The sequence below is a fragment of the Telopea speciosissima genome, chromosome 7, assembly GCF_018873765.1.
Source record: "Telopea speciosissima isolate NSW1024214 ecotype Mountain lineage chromosome 7, Tspe_v1, whole genome shotgun sequence".
NCBI lineage: Eukaryota > Viridiplantae > Streptophyta > Magnoliopsida > Proteales > Proteaceae > Telopea > Telopea speciosissima.
This window is the reverse complement of record NC_057922.1, coordinates 54705175-54725379: the sequence shown is the minus strand read 5'-3', so window position 1 is coordinate 54725379 and position 20205 is coordinate 54705175. Positions and strand designations below refer to the sequence as shown.

General features: G+C 43.3%; 1 long non-coding RNA gene across 1 annotated transcript; it reads right to left on the bottom strand.

The window, feature by feature from the left end:
- Positions 1-4465: 4465 nt before the first annotated feature.
- LOC122669398 lies at positions 4466-13138 on the bottom strand. The gene is made up of 3 exons (XR_006334007.1): positions 12723-13138; positions 11936-11940; positions 4466-4476 (listed from the first exon to the last, which is right to left on the bottom strand). It is a non-coding gene; the product is annotated as an uncharacterized LOC122669398 (long non-coding RNA).
- Between the last annotated feature and the right edge of the window lie 7067 nt (positions 13139-20205).

The window sequence follows — 20205 nt, the reverse complement described above, 5'->3', positions numbered from 1 at the left end:
ACATCAGTACCATAAACGAATGGTATACTGGCGATGACAAACCTGAATTGCATTGGAAGCTTGTCATATCGGTCTCCACCAAGAGATGTACGCAAACCCCCAAGTCAAACCCCGTCCTGGCATTCGGCCCGAATGATGGTCGGTGCCCTAACTTCCCGGTGAGTTGTACCTCGAATAACGGTCGAGACTCAGGATTTGACCAACACCTAAACCCCATTTGATATGGGTCATAGTACTGGGTATATATTTATCCTAACCAACATTCATCTATTGTATGAGTAAGGTACACACATGCATAAGCCAGAGGCCGAGTCTATAGATACTGAAATATGGTCGGCCGGCTATCCTCTCACCCTTCTAGCCTATATATACGCATACAAGTACGGGATGTGATTACCGAAAGCAGTCGGTCGGTCACCACCCCGTTCCACCTAATGCAGTAAACAACTCTAATGCAATTATAAGTACGGCAATCCCAAGCCCAGCACCCACCGACACTTGGATCCTGTTTCCAAAACCTAACTCTACATGTCATGAGTTCAATCAACCGTATAAGAGTCCCAGGTCCAGCACCAACCGGCACCCAGATCCCATAACCAAATCCGATACCATCTACACCACAGTGCTATAAGTAATAGTAATATCGCAAGACAAGAATGTAAAGTCCTACCAACATCTATATACATGTATCGTCCTATACCTTAACGACAATCATACAATATAGCAAACATGTATGAATAACATTCATAAGACATGACACACAAACAATCCATAAATTAAGACGATTGCTTAACTCACTCACCTTGGTTCTCGAACTAACTTTCAATATCAAGTTCCTCGAATTGGCATTCAATACTAAGTGCTCCGTTTCACATACTAGTACGCCCCCGAGCCGGGTGAGTCAACCTAAAGGAGGTGTACAATGTGTGGTAAGGTTAGTGTTTTAGAGTCATAAGAGGTGGGCCCCAAAAGAGGTCATATAGGGCTGACACAGTGCCACCGGCATGAACAACAAGCCTGCCACCGGTATGAGTTCCTGCCTATCACTCCTGCCTGTCCTTGATAGTAGCTGAAAGGCAGATGCGTTTGTTGCCGATAGGCAGATGCATCTACTTGTCACTCGTGCCTATCCTGCTGTCAACACTAATCTGAGATTGGTTTAGATTTCCAAGGTCTTGGGCGAAAGTGGGGTATATCTAGGTTCCTTTAGGGACTTTTTGGTCATGCGCATTACCACATAAGAGAGTTTAGGGCTTTAACCCATGATGGTTCATGATTCAACGGTTCTTCTATGGCTTTGGCATCAAGGTCTTGAAGAGCCCAATAAGAAGACCATTAGAGTTGTGGGAAGATAACCTAGGGCTCTCAATGTGTTCCAACTCAAGATTCATGAGTATCATTCCTCTTTTGGTAGAGAGGCCCCCAAACCACAAGTTCCAAATCTACGGTTTACCCATAGAAGTTGGGGTTCCAAACAAAAGAGGGTTAAAGTGTATATATGGGTTTTTGTAGTTTACCCTTGTTGTCATAAATCCCCTCTCCATTAACGGTTCCACTCTAAGGTTGGTGAGACCATTAATGGTAGGAGATTCATAACAAAAACCCACATTAAATGGGTGAACAAGAGAGAGGAAGTGATAGGATTGAGAGAGAGAGAGAATGCTCACCAAGGATTGATGATGGTAGCTTGAGATCCACCACCTCCTCCTCCTTAATCTCCTTCTTCTTTCTTGCCTTCTTTTTCACTTTCTCTTTTCCTTCTTCTCCTCCTCTCTTGCTCCCACAATTTCTCTATTCTATTTCTTTACGTTGTGTTTGCAAATGAAAGGGAGAGAGAGGGTATTAGGTTAAGTTGCTTAGTCCTTAGGGCTTGTTTGGGTAGATCAAAGTCTCTAGGTCCATTAGATAGGACATGTTTGGATGGTATAAGCCCAAGGTCTAGTTTAATTCATTGGGCCCTTAGATCCACTTGGGCTGATGGCACATATTTAATTCTAAAGAAGAGTCCTAGAGCCCAATAAGTATTTATATATATACTAATGATCGTGCATAGGCGTGAATTATTCGGATAGTGATTTACTCCCATTTGTCATGAAGTGGGCATGGGTAATAACGGTGCGGGCCCTGCGGATTTTCAAAATGAGGGAATTCCAAGAATACACCATCATAGATGAATTTCCCCCTTTCTCTATCGATGGATATATCCTCAACGACTTTCCTTGTATCACGATCGATGAACTTGTGAGATGGCTTGAGTATTATGGCCCACAACTCATGAGCGTAATACGCTCCCCCTCCTACACACGAGGTTCAACCGGACTGTATTGTTAGGCCTGGTTTTAAACCAGGTTATTGGGCACGGGTTTAACATTCCCCACACCTTATAAGAATTTCATCCTCGAAATTAAGACATACCTGTCATGTAGAAAAGATGGGGATGCGTTGTTTGAATTTCGCTCTCGCTCTCCCAAGATGCCTCTTCATTAGAGTGGTTTCTCCATCGTACCTTTACATAAGAGACGACACAATTGCGGAGATTGTGCTCATTCCTATTAAGGATCTTCACAGGCTCCTCGACATAAGTCATATCTTCCGCAAGCTCAGTTGGCTACTGAGCTAAAACATGGCTGGAATTGGCAATGTACTTTCTCAACATCGAGACGTGGAACACATCATGGATACTAGCTAATGAGGGGGTAACGCCAATCTGTACACTACCGGTCCAATCCTCGCCAGGATTTCATACGGTCCAATGTACCTAGGACTCAACTTTCCTTTCTTACCGAACCGCAACACGCTTTTCGTTGGCGACACTCGAAGAAACACTTTGTCACCCACGGTAAACTCGAGGTCTTTTCGTTTCAAATCAGCATAGCTTTTCTGCCTTGATTGGGCCGCCTTGATTCGGTCTCTAATCAAGTCTATCTTTTCACATGTGGCCTGTATCAATTCGGGCCCTAATATCCTTTGCTCACAACCTCGTCCCAGTACAATGGTGTCCTACACTTTCTGCCATACTGTGCTTCGAACGGTGCCATACCAATAGTAGCCTAGTAACTGTTGTTGTTAGCAAATTTAATGAGTGAAATATGCTCGTCCCAGCTGCCTTTCAAATCAATGGCACATGCCCTGAGTATGTCTTCTAGTATCTGTATGGTCCCCTCTGACTGACCATCGGTCTGTGGGTGGAAGGACGTACTAAAGTTCAGTAGTGTGCCCATAGCCTTCTGGAAACCACCCCAAAATCTGGATGTGAACCTATGATCACGATTTGAAATAATGCTTACTGGAACCCCATGCAAGCGAACAACATTGTCCATGTACAGCTTTGTCAGCTTGTCCTTTGGATAGGTTACCTTAATCGGAATGAAGTGTGCGGTCTTGGTGAGCCGATCAACAATCACCCATATGGCATCAACACCCCTAGGTGTTCGGGGCAATCTGGTGACAAAGTCCATGGGTGATATGCTCCCACTTCCATTCTAGAATAGGAAGTGACTGCAGCAACCCATAAGGCCGGTGTCTCTCCGCTTTGACCTGTTGATAGGTAAAACACTTCGCTACAAATGTTGCCACATTAGCCTTCATCCCGATCCACCAATAATGCATCTTTAAGTCTTTGTACATCTTGGTGCTGCCGGGGTGTACTGAGTACGATGAACAATCAGCCTCTGTCATTATATCTTTCCTCAATTGATCATCGTTGGGTACACACAGTCTACTTCTGAATCGGAGGGTACCATCCTCAGTCAATGTGAAGTCTGAATCTTGTTGCCTCTCTTCTCGAATACCATCTATCAATTTTTGTAACTTTGCATCAGTAGGTTGGGCTGCTTTGATCTTCTCTACCAATGAGGGTTGTACTATCAGGGCGGCAAGTAACATAGTAGCATCATCAATCAACACTTCCAACTCCATCCTTCTGGCTTTCTCTATAAGCCGCTCATTGACTGTCAAGGCTGCCAAGGAAAGGGTTTGTGACTTTCTACTAAGTGCATCTGCTACCACATTAGCTTTGTGTGGAAGGTATTGAATGGTGCAATCATAGTCTTTCATCAGCTCCAACCATCTTCTTTGCCACATATTCCAGTTCTGAGTGAAGAAGTACTTCAAGCTCTTGTGATCGTTGAAGATTTCGCTTTTCTCTCCATATAGGTAATGACGCCAAATCTTGAGTGCAAAACCTACCGCCGCCAACTCAAGATCGTGAGTGGGGTAGTTCTTCTCGTAGTCTTTCAGTTGCTTAGAAACATACTCTACTACCTTGCCATTCTGCATCAAAACACAACCAAGCCCTGATCTAGAGGCATCATTGTACACTGTCATACCACCAGTACCCGATGGGAGTGTCAAAACTGGAGCAGTGACCAGTTTGTGTTTTAGCTCTTGAAAGCTCCTTTTACACTCCCCTGACCATTCAAACTTCACTCCCTTCCAAGTCAACTTAGTCATTGGTGCTGATATGCAAGAAAAGTTCTCAGTAAACCTTCGGTAATACCTTGCAAGCCCTAGGAAACTCCAAATTTCGTCAACATTCTTCGGTGCTTCCCATTCTAGTACAACCTTCACCTTGCCAGGGTCCACTTCAATTCCTTTCTCTGAAACTATATGTCCCAAAAATGCTACCTGTGGAAGCCAAAACTCGCACTTACTAAATTTGGCGTATAGCTTCTTTTCTCCCAATCTTTGCAGTACCATCCTCAGGTGTTGGGAGTGTTCCTCTGTATTGTTGGAATAAATCAAGATGTCATCAATGAAGACAATGACAAACTTGTCCAATACACCGTAAAGCACTCGGTTCATCAATTCCATAAATGCAGCTGGGGCATTGGTTAACCCAAATGACATCACCAAGAACTCGTAAGTCGTAATGTCCATATCGAGATCTGAACGCTGTCTTGCTGATGTCCTTCTCCCTGATCTTCAGTTGGTGATAATTAGATCTCAAATCAATCCTGGAAAAGACCTTATCACCTTGCAACTGGTCAAACAAGTCATCTATCCTTAGTAGTGGGTACCAATTCTTGCTGGTTAGCTTATTAAGCTCTCGGTAATCTATACACATTCGCATACTGCCATCCTTCTTCTTAACAAAGAGGACCGGTGCCCCCCCCAAGGGGACACGCTAGGTCGGATAAAACCCTTCTTCAACAAATCTTGTAACTGGGTTTGTAGTTCTTTCAACTCTGTGGGGGCCATTCTATATGGGGCTTTTGAGATTGATGCTGCCCCTGGGATTAGATCTATCACAAACTCTGTTTCCTGATCGGGAGGCAACTCTGTTAAGTCCTCTGGGAACACAGCCGGATACTCCTTCACTACAGCAATATCAGTCAAAGGTTTAATCTTGGCTTTCGTGTCCATAACCGAGGCAAGGTAACCCTGACAGCCTGAATCCATCAATCTCCATGCTTGGAGAGCGGAGATAATCAACTTCTTATGTCTCTTCTAGTCTCCAACAAAAGTAAATTTCTTCCCTCACTTAGGCTTGAAGACAATCTGCCTCTTGGCACATACTACATTGGCTTGGTAGTCAGCCAGCCAATCCATTCCGAGAATAACATCGAAGTCAGTCATGTCGAGTTCGATGAGGCAGGTTGTCGTCTTTCGACCACATACTTCCACCGTACAGGGCTCATAAACCATGTCCAGTTTCACAACACTACCTGTAGGTGTACTAACTGCTAGTCCCTGAGTTAGGTTCTTTGGGTAAATGTGCATCTCCTTCGCAAAAGTAGGGGACACGAACGAATGGGATGCCCCCGAGTCAAACAATACATTATACATGTGCAGGTGAATTAGAGATTGTTAAGGTACCTGACAAATGATACAAATAAATCTCGTGGTATGCATGCATGGATAAAGTAAAGGACAAGTAAAAACTATTATTGATGAGGTAGCTGTCATACCAGTCACCACTCCTAGTGCGCTCTCCGCCTCTTCCTTGGTGATAGCATACACCTGCCTGGGCAACCTGTCACCTGTGTAAGGCTGAATGGCACGGCTGATAGGATGGGGCATAGGTGGTCGAGATGGAGGATGTGACGACTCCGGCTTCTTGCCCGGGCAAGATTTGGAAAAGTGCCCATACTAGTTGCAGTTGTAACAATGGGCTCCGGGTACGGATGGTTGGGATGCAGCTGACGACTGTGCAGGCTTGGTGGGTTGATAATGTAGTCCTAGATAGGTAGGAGCCCTACTAGGAGCCAAATAACAAGATCAATAGCAAAAGGGGTTGCTGGTTCGAATGAACAGCATTAGGTTTTAGGTTAAATTCTAGGGTTTAGGATGGGAATTTGGGAATGGGTCTTATATGGCTTTCATATGCAGGTCTAGGGTGCTTTTATGGTATATAAATAATAGGATTTGGGAAGGTTTTAAAATTCTGCAATTCTGGACAGAATTGTGTTGTAGGTTTTGGGCTTTAATGGAGTGAAGGAATGGAGAGAGTAGAGTGGGAATTATGAGCTGGGTTTAGGATCGAGTGTAGGGGGAAGTGTGGGGGTTGTATGCTGGAAAGTTTGGTTTGAAATTGATGGACAGATCTGTAGTTATGAGGGAGTCCTAGTTAAGGTAGGAGTTGCAGGTTTAATGGAGGTTAGGGTTTGATGGATGGAGGGGAAGGATATATGCAGGAAACTAAAATTACTTACTGGTTTGATCTCCTTCAAAGGCAGTAGCAGCAGCTTGAAGAAGCTCGATTGAAGAAGAAGAAGAACCTCCCGGTACTGGACAGGCGCAAGGAGTCCACCCACCATATCCACCTTGAGATCCACAAGGATATACACTCACAAAGAGCAGCAGCAATGGCAGCAAACATAAAGCTAATTTTTATTAATCAAATTCGTATGTAATGTTGGCCTCCCTTACAAACTTATATAGAAGACTCAAAAATAGACTTAGACACTAAAAAGGAATGGCCTAACCCTATCCCTAACCTATTAGGCAACTTAAACTAACTAGGAAACTAAAATACTAAAAGAAAAAGACTCAAAACATGGTTGGACTTATAGAGTCCTAATCCAGCGTAACTTACATCACATGACCACTTAACCAAGTCACATGATCACTTAAATTGAACAAATTGGATGCAACCAATTTGAACCGGTTCAATTAAAAAACATAAAAATAAACTAAGTATTGGGCTAATCCCGTATGCAACCTACATACCCCTAGTTTAGGTTCATTAAAGTGGCCTATTACATAGAAAACCCTTGGGAACAAAGGCCCAACATGTATATAACCCAACCCTAGGCCTATTTCTACCCAAAAAAAAAAAAACCCTAGGCCTATTTCTAAAGAAATAAGCCAATTCCTATGATGAACCTAGATCAGCTGAGGTGCCTCAGGCCTCCTCTACTGAAATGGTGCAGGGTTGACATAATAAGGCCGAGGATACTTGCTAGGCCCCTGAGTGCTATGTGAAGATGCAGGCCGCTTTTCGGTACTAGACTGCAGGTAAGAAGTTTCATTCTGTTGGTCCTCGAAGGACTTTTCCATTTGAACCACTTCGGCGTACCATTGAAGGTGATGAGTCAACACTATGGCCCCAATAGTGTTTCTCAGGCCTCTCTCAAATCTGCTCGCCTTTCCACGGTCATCTCTAAGATAATGAGGTGCGAAGTGGTGTAACTCCTCATATTTTCTGTTGGTACTCTAGTACCGACTTTGACCCCTGAACGAGTGACATAAACTCTACTTCCTTCTTTTCCCGGAAGTTCCTGGGGAAATAGTTCTCATAGAAGGTGGTCTTGAATTGGTCCCAAGTGAGGTTGGGATGAAGAACCATGAGATTGGGTCGAGTACTCTTCCACCTAGCCTCGGCATCGCCCTCTAGTTGAAAATCGACATAAGTTATCCTTTGTTCGGCCGTGCAACCCAGGAAATCGAAAATCTTTTCCATTTGTTGGACCCACTTAGAGGGGAGGAGCAAATCACTAGTGAGTCCGACGAAGGTGCGAGGTTTGAGCTTTTGGGAAATCGCTTAACAATTGGAATCATCAGGTTCACAAATGGTAGAGCCTGCTGCCCAACAGGAGGTAGGTGGTACACCAAGGGAGGTGGTATAGCGACCCCTGCATGGATTGTTGGTGATGGAGAAGCAGCTCTGACTTGAGGCGCTTGACCGACAATGGCAGCCTGAAATTGGGTCCCAATTTGGGCCAAGAGACACTCTTGACGCTGCTCCGATTGTATCATCATGGTCTCTATATATTGCCTTTGGTCCTTCCGAAAGCCTCTAAGAATGTCACCCACGAGTGTGGTGACCTCATGAACCGACACCCCCGGCTATGGAGGAGGAATGGAAGTGCCTGAAGTTCCAGTGGCCTGGCCGGCAGCTTGAGGTAGAGGAGGGGGTGGATTGGCCGGGTCGGGGTTTACAACTATCTCATTATTTGGCGCAGCGGGATCCCCGGTTTCTTGTTGCCGAGTTTGAACCATCTCGAATCCTTAAGAAGTGAAAATAAATTTTGACATTATTAGAACAATACATGTAATCAATTGAAACCGTCACATTACTTGCGTTCAATTGTGCATGAGTAAAACACTAGGGCATGTATACATGTCATGGTACAAGGTGGGTGGGTCCCACAAGTTATAACTAAGGGAAATAAAAGTATATTATATTTGTTGTATTCTTACATTATGTTATTATTATTATACTTATATATTTTATTTTATTTTATAAACGCACTTTTTTTTTTTTTAATACTCTAACCGGCAGAAACCTTATGGCCAGGACCAGCAGGATGGTGCCCAGGTGGTTTTGCTGGTCACATGTGCCGATCATTCTCGGGAATTTCCACTGGCAGAAAAAAAAAATCTCAGGGACCGGCAGTTGCTTTTGCCTGTCCTGCAGGTGGTTTTTTATTAAAACCCATATGGGTTCTATTTCCTGCATTTCAAAAACATCCTTACCTGAGAGAACTCTTCACCCACGACTAGAGGAGGTTCTACCTTGCCATTCCAAGCAACTCCAAGGCCCTAGCAATGCTGCTCCATCGTCCAAACTCATATTCAGGTAGGTTTTTTCGAAACTCACAACTCTCATGTTGTTTAGTTGCTCGGGTTGCACAAGAACCTGGTTTCCTCTCCTTCCCCCTTATATCTATGGGCTGTGATTATTTATAGGCCCCTAATATCTTTGGTTTTGTACTTGTTTTAATTCTCTGCCACGATTCACACATCACAACCCACATAGCAAGCATCTCATCACTAAAATCCCTAGATTTCAGCTGGGTGTTCTTGAGTTAAATGGTGGTTCCCTATCCTCCACTCCACACACATTACAACATATCACTTACAAATCCCTAATTTCATTTATTACTCATTGTTTCCTACAGTGGCATAAGAAGATTTAAAATTTGGGTTTGTTCCCATCTAGAGCTTTAACCTAGGGTTTTTAGAATGGGGCTTTTCTATGGTTTGTTGAGAATGCTTGGTGGACAGCTATTAATCTCAAGATTTCTCACAGATTATACTTCATAGTCATTGTGTGTTGTGTTTATTGTAATTCTTGTGCAAGGTCTCTTCCCTTTTGATCTCAAAAACACTAACCATGGATTATGTATGTGGGGTGTTTGTGTAATTGCCTATATGAGTTTTTCCCTTCCATAGGCTAAATCTAGCAAGCTTGGTTACTGTACCCAATTTGATTTACATATATGCCTTAGTAGAACCTTAGGTGGGTTGATGATTGTCCAATACTTCACTTAAGTACAACCCAATTGGAACAAGTGTAAGTTTTCTATCTAATTAGCCCCGAGTATGCTGTCCCATGGTTAAATCAGATAAGGTTTTCTTAGCATTTGCTCTAATGCCCACACATATATGCATACATATTTTATTTTGTTTGTGCATTTCATGTCCCTTACTGTACGTAGCTTGATGGGCTTGTAGTTTAGGATTTTAGGGGTTAACTATAATGTATTTCAATAATCTTAAGCAAAATTTACTGTTATTACATTGTTATTTCCATTTGTTTAATCCCCCTATACTTGTCCTAATTTTTTTTTTTTATAATTTGTGCTTCCCTTTTACGATGTGCAGGTCATTACCATGCTGCCAAGAGCAGCAAGGAATAGGGCTCAAGGCCAAGGCAGAGGTCAAGGGGAAGGTCAAGGTGGGGGCAGAGGTAGGGGAAGGGTATGCAGCCTCCAAATTTCAATCATGTTATGTTCCGTACAGCGGAACACGTAGCCCGTTGGGCCCTCCTCGCGGAAAAGCTGGTCCTTCATGAGAGGAAAATTGATGAGGACGAGCTTTGTTCCTTCAAGGTCGCGCAAAGGTTTGCAGCCTAGGGTTGGACCAGCATGCTCCACCCTCATGAAGCGGTGTACCCACATTTGGTTAGGCAGTTTTATAGCAACCTCATTGCCGAGGAGCATGGTAGAAGGGGACTTCGGATATCCAGCCGGGTCAAGGGTCAAGATTTCTCTTTTGATGCGGTGGAGTTGGCAGCCATCATTGATGTTCCCAATGAGGGGGAGATCCGGTACTTTCCCGGTAAAACCAACCCGCTAAAGTACATGACAGCAGAAGAGAACTCCAATCTTCGGAAGCGCTTGAAGAGAGATGGTACCAGCCAAGCTTTGTTAATTTCAAAGTTTCACCCCACTTTCAAAGTATTGGCTCGACTGGCGCAGTAGAATCTTATTCCTATAGCTGGTCATCTACATCAGGCCTCCTTGATGCATTCCTACATTGCTTTATGCCTATATGAGGAGTGGCCACTCAACCTCCCCAACATCATTATACACAACATGGCCCAAAAATGTTACGAGTCCAAAGAGAGTGATTTGCCTTATGGAAGGCTATTGATATGAGTCTTCCTATATATTGGCATTGAATTCGACGAGGAGTATGTGTCTGGGACGGGAGACTCATGGTTTGATCTTACTTCCATCAGGAAGATGTGCATGCGGGGAAATAAAGGTAGCGGGGATGAGCCAGACCTCACAGTTAGACAAACCGGGAGGAACTATGGCAACGATGAGAGCGAGGAGGAAGTGAGGAGGAGGTGGGAGAAGAGGGTAACGAGGAGGAAGGACTACCGGTTGGGAATGTTGAGCAGCCTCAGGGGAGTCAGCACACTTGAGAGCCTTCTCCCCCAGCTAGGCGCCGTGGCAGACGTTCTTGACATGCCAGTGGGCACAATGCCGAGGCCTCATCTTCAGGAACAGTAGAGCCTAGTTTGGGATTCATTGCAGCTCAGCTTGCCACATTGATTGAGGTTGCGCAGAACAACTCCGCCGACATCAGAGAGCTGCAAAGCCTATACAGGGCCATCCATGATAGGGTAGTTCATGTGGAGCGTCGTTCAAGGCACCCTAATTCCCCTGGCACACCTCTACCTCCAGCGGAGTAGTGATGACATGTTAGGAGTAGTTCCCCATTTTGTTGCCTATATGGCTTTTGTATCGGGAACACCATACTTATGACTTTTTTGTAACCCCAAGGGTTTAGTATGTAATTCCCCTTTTGGCATGTTTTAGTTTAATCATGTACTGTGGGAACTCCCTGTTGGTTTATTATGTCTATGTTGCAACTTTGAACACCAATTAAATTTTTGTTCTCTAATTTGTGTTTCTACATCTTGTGTGTTGAAGGGAGCTTTTAATGTTGAATCCCTAGTATAGAGTAAATCAGGTCGTGTGCACCTCGAGTTAGTCTTGAGGTAGAGCATCACGCTCTGATACCAAGGTGTTACACCCCCATCTCGAAACCAAGGGAAATGCAACCAAAGCGTACAAATACATTCCCCAACCACCAGAATCACTGATGCAGCATCAAAGACTCATTCACGATAAATATAATAGATAAAAGGGTAAGTTACACATACCACCCCTGAGGTTTGACGAAAGTATAATTTTACCCTCCAGTTTTGGATAATTCTGCGTACCCCCCTGAGGTTTACAAACGTTAACAAATACACCCATTCTATCAATTCATGACTAACAGTGTTAAAAACATGGGGTGAAATGACAAAATTGCCCTTGTCAAGAAAAAAAAACCTGCAACTCATCTTCCCCAAATCGAGTGGGAAGATGAGTTGCAGGTATCTTGTAGGGAACACCATGGAAGCAGATGAAGAAAAAAAATTCAAACAATACAAACAGTGCAAAATTAGTAAAAGCTTAGTCTGTACAACAGTATCTTTAGCGAACACAGTGTTAGGATAAAGAAGCTGAGGAGGAAAATAAGGGGGGAGAGAAACGATTGGGATAAACATTGGCAGCAGATACTATCAAAACAATGCTCCATTCTACCTAGAACGGTAGAGCACACCTTGGTTCTGAGACATTAGTTGAAGCTGTATAGCAATCCTACAGAACAACACAAACACCAGAGAATCAGCAATAGCATTCATTAACCAAGCAAAACGGTGCAGAGATGTAGAAGAAATTTGCAAAAAAAACAAACCTTTTGACATTTATACAGAGAGAAAGAAACCCATCTCTCTTGATTCCTCCTGCATCTTCAACTCCTTTCCCTGCTTGCTGTTGTACATGAAGTCTTGTACTAGATCAGTTCACACACAAGGCAGATTCATATAATACAAACAAGAATCGAGCAGATGAAGAAAAAAAATTCAATCAGCGATACATATCCTCAAGCAAAGAGCAGCGACAAAATTAAAGTTTTTCAAGAACAAAAATGGAATTTCAGAGAGTTAAAAGAATAAACCGAAAAAAGAGAAAAGGAGAAATAAAAACCCTCACTAGGCATCTCCTTCCCGGACGAGGCAGATGTGGCAGTGGGACAAAGAATCGAGCGACCCAACAATGAGATATTGGAAATGATCCTAACAAAGTAGAAAAGCATGACCAGTCCGAGAACCCAAGGCAGTAAGATAAATCCAATCACGAAAGTAACGGAACCACAGAGCATCAAAGCAAGTGAAATCCCAAGAAGCAAACGAACATGGCCGGCGATACCTGCTAGGTCGATGCTCGTCTTAAGGGTGGGACGGGTGGTGCCATGGCCAAAAAGGGGTGGAGAAAGGGATCGAAAGAGGAGAGCGAAGGATGTTGAGAATGAGAGCGTAGAGCTCGTAAAAAACCCTAGATTGCTGATCTTCGTTTCTCCTCATCTTTGGAAGAAGAAAAAATAAACGATAAACTATTCCAACCCTAACCCTAAAGGCCTAATAAACCTAAACAATCATCAACTAGAATAAGATGACGAATCTGTTCCTTATATTCGGTGTTCTTTTGACAACTCATCTCGGCTTCCGGTCATCTCAAGTTTGTAGTTTCTGTAGGTCATGTTGTTGTAACAATGCATTTGGGTGATTAAATCGTACTGGATCTGTGATCCTTTGCGGCTCTACTTATTTACCTGCAACTCATCTTGTAATCCTTTGTTGTTCTGCTTATTTACCTACAACTCATCTTCCCAATCGATTTGGGGAAGATGAGTTGCAGGTTTTTTTTTTCTTTGCAAGGGCAATTTTGTCACTTCACCCCATGTTTTTAACACTGTTAGTCATGAACTGACGGAATGGGTTTATTTGTTACCGTTTGCAAACTTTGGGGGGGTACGCAGAATGTTCCAAAAATTGAGGGTAAAATCATACTTTCGTCAAACCTCAGGGGTGGTATGTGTAAATTAACCTAGATAAAAAGGAAAGTATTAATATAAATGCCATCAGAGTCAGCAGAACTACATTGTAACATATAGTTAATAGAGTTTAATGACATCAATACGACCTTTCCCATCAGGACCTATGTATTATACCAATGGTTCATACAATACATCTCTCATGACAGGAAAGCAAAATAATACACTAAGAACCAAAAAGTAAAAGTGTCCAAGTGTATCAAAAGACGGCAACACGACCATAATCACTGTTCCCTCAGGGAACACACCTCGCAAAAGCACTCCGGTTCATGCTCCACGATCTCCAGAGTCCATCAATCTTCATATCCAACAGCGGGAGCCTCATACTCCGTGCTAACTTGCTCGAATGTACCTGCATCATCTAAAAATATGTTTCCTCGAGAAGTGAGCTCCACTGAGCTCAATGAGTGGCTAAGCCACACCAGTAAGCACAAATAGTAATGAATCAGGTTGACCACAAACCGCAGATGATGTACGGATACCAAGGTGTCCCATACCACCGAGGTAGACCGTACATCACTTATAATTTACAATCATGCTACATGAATGAATGATGATAAATACTTTCATTGTTATCCACATAACAACACAACTAAGTCAGGTATAGTACTATAGCAACACCTTAGGTAGCATCCCCGACATCGGTGCCATAAACGGATGGTATACTGGCGATGACAAATCCGAGTTGCGCTGGAAGCCTGCCATACCAGTCTCCACCAAGAGATGTACGCAAACCCCCGAGTCAAACCCCGTCCTAGCATTCGGCCCGAATGACGGCCGACGCCCGAACTTCCCGGTGAGTTATACCTCGAATAACGGTCGAGACTCAAGATTTAACTGACACCTAAACCCCCGTCGGTAAGGGTCATAGTACTGGGTACACATTTATCCTAACCAGCATTCATCTATTGTATAAGTAAGGTACGCACATGCATAAGCTAGAGGCCGAGTCCATAGATATCGAAATACGATCGATCGGCTATCCTCTCGCCCCTCTAGCCTATACATACACATACAAGTACGGGATGTGATTACCAAAAGCGGTCGGTCGGTCACCACCCTGTTTCCACCTAATGCAGTAGACAACTCTAATTCAATTATAAGTACGGCAATCCCAAGCCCAGCACCCACCGGCACTTGGACATGCCATGAGTTCAATCCACCGTATGGGAGTCCCAGGTCCAACACCAACTGGCACCCGCATCCCATAACCAAATCCCATACCATCCGCACCACAGTGCCATAAGTAATAGTAATATCGCAAGACAAGAATGTAAAATCCTATCAACATCTATATACGTATATCATCCTATACCTTAACGACAATCATATAATATAGCAAACATGCATGAATGGCATTCACAAGACATGACACAAACAATCCATAAATTAAGACGGTTGCTTAACTCACTCACCTTGGTTCTCAAACTAATTTTCAATATCAAGTTCCTCGAATTGGCGTTCAATATCAAGTACTCCGTCCCACACGCTAGTACGCCCCCGAGCTGGGTGAGTGAACCTAAAGAAGGTGTACAATGTGTAGTGAGGTTAGTGTTTTAGGATCATAAGAGGTGGGTCCCAAAAGAGGTCATATAGGGCTGACACAATGCCACTGGCATGAACAGCAAGCCTGCCACCGACATGAGTTCCTGCCTCTCACTCCTGCCTGTCCTTAACAGTAGCTGACAGCCAGATGTGTTTGTTGCCGACAGGCAGATGCATCTACCTGTTACTCATGCCTGTCCTGCTATCAACACTAATCCGAGATTGGTTTGGATTTCCAAGGTCTTGGGCCAAAGTGGGGTATATCTAGGGTTCTTTAGGGACTTTTTGGTTATGAGCATTACCCCATAAGAGAGGTTAGGGCTCCAACCCACTATGGGTCATGATTCTACAGTTCTTCTATAGCTTTGGCATCAAGGTCTTGAAGAGCCCAATAAGAAGACCATTAGAGTTGTGGGAAGACAACCTAGGGCTCTCAATGTGTTCCAACTCAAGATTCATGAGTATAATTCCCCTTTTGGAAGAGAGGCCCCCAAACCGTAAGTTCCAAATCTAGGGTTTACCCATAGAAGTTGGGGTTCCAAACAAAAGAGGGTTAAAGTGTATATATAGGTTTTTGTAGTTTACCCTTGTTGTCATAAATCCCCTCTCCATTAATGGTTTCACTCTAAGGTTGGTGAGACCATTAATGGTAGGAGATTCATAACAAAAACCCACATTAAATGGGTGAACAAGAGAGAGGAAGTGATAGGATTGAGCGAGAGAGAGAGAGAGAGAGAATGCTCACCAAGGATTGATGATGGTAGCTTGAGCTCCACCGCCTCCTCCTCGCTAATCTTCTTCTTCTTCTTTGCCTTCTTCTTCACTTCCTCTTTTCCTTCTTCTCCTCCTCTCTTGCTCCTATCGATTTCTCTATTCTATTTCTTTCCTTTGTGTTTGCAAATGAGAGGGAGAGAGAGGGTATTAGGTTAAGTTGCTTTAGTCCTTAGGGCTTGTTTGGGTAGATCTAAGTCTCTAGGTCCATTAGATAGGACATGTTTGGATGGTATAAGCCTAAGGTTTAGTTTAAGTCATTGGGCCCATAGCCCAAACTTAATTCTAAAGAAGAGTCCTAGTGCCCAATTAGTATTTATATATAATAATGATCATGCATAGGCATGAATTATTTGGATAGTGACTTACCCATTTGTCATGAAGTGGGCATGGGTAATAATGGTGCGGGCCCTTCGGATTCTCGAAATGAGGGAATTCCCAGAATACACCATCATAGACGAATTTCCCCCTTTCTCTATCGATGAATCTATCCTCGACGACTTTCCTCGTGTCACGATCAACAATCTTGTGAGATGGCTTGAGTATCATGGCCCACAACTCACGAGCGTAATACGCTCCCCCTCCTACACACAAGGACCGAATTGTTAGACCGGGTTTTAAACCAGGTTATTGGGCACTGGTTTAACACTATGTGATATTAATATTTACATAGAGTTTGTTGTTTTGACTTTACGCTCCGTATATACAGGTATCTAAGATATCCCAAAAGATTATATACATCAGGTTCTATAAACACAAAAAGAAGTAACAAAAGATCCGGCCTAATCCATTAGGCCCGCCTATGAAAAGGCACACAGATCACAGACGCAAGACCCGTCATGCTCCTCGGGTTCTTGTTATGCGAACTCATCACCACCATCGTCCACGTACTCATATACAGGTAGTCCATCACTTGCACAATCGTCTAAAATGGTTTTCCACGAGTGTGAGCTCCACTGAGCCCAATGAGAGGGGAAACACACAAACATTCAAATGATGCATGTAACATTTCATTATTTAAATTATCCACCTAACAAACAGGCTAAGTCACTAAGTTCAAGTTACAGTACTAACTCGGGAAGCATCTTGGGTCACTTCTTCTTTATCGCCTCCATACTCCCTCAGCCAATACCAGAAGGAACCCACCTCCACGCTTGGCACCCAATACCAAACCTTCGGGCAGACCCCGATAATCATGCACATCCCAATCCTGGTATACCCCCCTACCCCAACCATCAAGTGCCTGATTACCCAACACCTGAACCCCCTTCTGATAAGGGTTGTAGCTTGGGGTTTCCAACCTAACCATGCATTTCTAAATGATGACATGTTGTATCCAAGACTGCACCGTGTTCCATATACACTTCCACTCAAGGACACAGGGTTTCACATGCATACATCAATACATAATCCATTTCATAACAAATATCCACAATATATGAATCCACAATCAATCATTCTTAACAGAAATAATCCATAAGAAATTAGTAGCTATTATCATGTAATTTCAGCAACATCAACACATGCATAATACTAACAACTTGCTAAATAATATGCATGCAACTTAGAACTAGCAACAGGTTTCAAGAACCTTAAACAAGAAATCAGAACCAATGTCATACATGGTGCATGCAAGAGAAGTACATACATATAACATCAGCACATGAAAACACAAGACTCAAACCAAAACCCCCAACTCACCTTAAGCCTTGGAATGAGCCAAGTAAGGAAGAAAGCTTTCCCAACACAAAGAGGAGAAAATAAGGTACTAGAAAGGCCCTAGAATAAATTACAGAGGGTTAGAAAAAGGTATACAGGGCATGCATTCAAACCCAGCCCAAACTGGGCCAAAAATAGTACTCAGCAAGGATCCGGATCTTCTGGCCCTGCCAAGTCCAGTCAACCGACCCTGACACTCCGGGTCCTTGATAGAACCCAGAATTGCAGGATTTTGGTTGAGTTTGGTCTCCAAACTCAGCGTAATCTGCCCAAGGGTTTGGTGAAGATAATGTACACATGTTTTAGGTTAATTAGGTCCAATTGCATGTATATCAAAGGATTACACATGCAATGGCATGCCAAAACATAAATTGTAAGAATAGGAGAGGAATTGGGCAATTGAGTTAGAAGAACTCAAGAATAATCACGAACAGAGCCTTATTGATGTTTAAATCAGAATTAAAGGAAATTGAAAGGGTTTAGAGTTTACCTAATGAAGGATGAACTCAATTGAATAGGGAATTGGTAGCATGCACTAAATCAAAGGGGGTCTCCAAGCAAATTCACTCCAAGGTCTTTCTTCCAAAACCGATTTCAGTCCAAGTTTTTGACAAATGAATTCTCAGAACAATGTATTACTTATATATCATAGCCCTTAGGGCTTGTTTGGTTAAGGGCATTAAAAGAATGGGTTTTTGGAAAGTGATTTTGGCTTATAAGTGGATTTCGATGCCGGAATTGAAATGTTAAGTCTCGGGTATAATTGGGATCGTACCGATATATGGCACGGGGTCTTTAATGAGTTTAGAATATGCAGGGCCCGTGGGGTAAAACTAAATATTAGGCCAGCACAGCCAGCCTATAGTGGCAGTTCGATAAACACGATCGATCAGCTCGGATTACGAATAATAGGAATTTGGCTTTAATAACTGGAGAAGATTTGTACCTAATGGTCGGCATTTGAATTAGGCTCGATTTAGAGGCGGGTTTCACAAATATGCTTGATGTGTTAGGATTTTCCCAAAATGCGACGAGTGTGGGCTTAATTAATAATCGGGTCGATCATTGATGGGGATCAAGAAATACAAGGGTCGACGTGGCTGCTACTATTTTATTAAGATGGACCGGCCTGGCCTGGCCCATTGTGGAAATGGGTTAGGGTTTTGGGGAGTATTATAAATACAACTGATGAGGGGTCCTTGCATTCACTATTCTTTTTTCTCTTTTCTCCACAAGAAAGGGATCTATGGGAGAGTTTAGGAGGAGGCAGAGGATCCCCATCGCGGATTGCATTCATTCTCTGACAGATCAATGCAGCTATTGGTGGCGATCTTATGTGTTCTTCATCAACACATGTGGGTGTCAGGTACACTTCGCTTTTCCTATTTATTTTGATTCAATCGTGTTCTAGGGATCTGTATGGGGATGGATTCGGGTTTGGATAAAACCCTTGAATGTTCTAACAAGTGGTATCAGAGCCGACCATACGGACCTAGGATCGATTGATTAAAACCTAGATCGAGTTTTGACGATGGAAATAGGGATTTTGGCCTGATTTTGGCGGAACCGCACATTTTCGCCACTGTCGGAATTTTCCACCGGCAAAAGTCTAATATTTTTACATGGATGCGAAGGGCTTGAAGAGACGATCACGGCGACGTGTGGATCGTCACCGCCGGCCACCGGACGTGCCAACTGAAGCCGCAAGTGAGATCCACACGCCAGCGGCCGCTGCAGAAAAAAAAATCTTCATAGCGATGCTGACGTCAGCCCTGTTCCTTGCGAGTCACGTTTGACCCGGGTCAAACCTGACCCAGACCCGGTCAAAGATTCCTGACCCGTTCAAGGTTGACCCATTTTTCAACTCGGGTTTTGACCCGGGTAGCCCGGTTGGGTGGATCGGCAACCCGGTTCAGACGATCCGGGTTCAGTCCGGTTTGGTTCAGACCAGTTCGATTTAGATTTTTTTTATAAAAAAAAAGGGGGAAAATGACCAGAACCGTGTGGGTTCGTTTGGATGAATTTTGAGACGCGGTTTTTTTGGTGTGTTTGTTTTTTCGTGCTCTTCGATATGATATGCAATTTGGCATACTTTGTATGAACAGATATTATGTTTTTGGCGGTTATTGCATTTTCCAGTTGTTTTGGGAACAGAATTGACTGTTTAGAACGTTTTTAATTGTTCCAGAAGCTGTTTTTCCTGTTTTGGAACGCCGTTTTGATTGGATTATGTTATTGGATATCCCATTTTGCTTGAATTTTTTAAGGCCAACGTTTTGGGTATCCAGTTTGTATATTTGGTTGATTTTATGGGACCTGTCAATAACGATTGTGTCACTTACAAGTGACGTATAGGCGAGTGGAGCATCTGATCGTGCTCCGGTTGGTCTTGTTTCATTCGTAGTTTCAAGACCTACCCACTGGTACCTGGTTTTGGACGATTAATACTTCCAGGGACCTATTTTGGACGATTATGCTGCTTTGAGCATATTTGAACTATTTTGGGTTGACCATTGTCGCTTTGACAATAAATATGCATGTCACAAC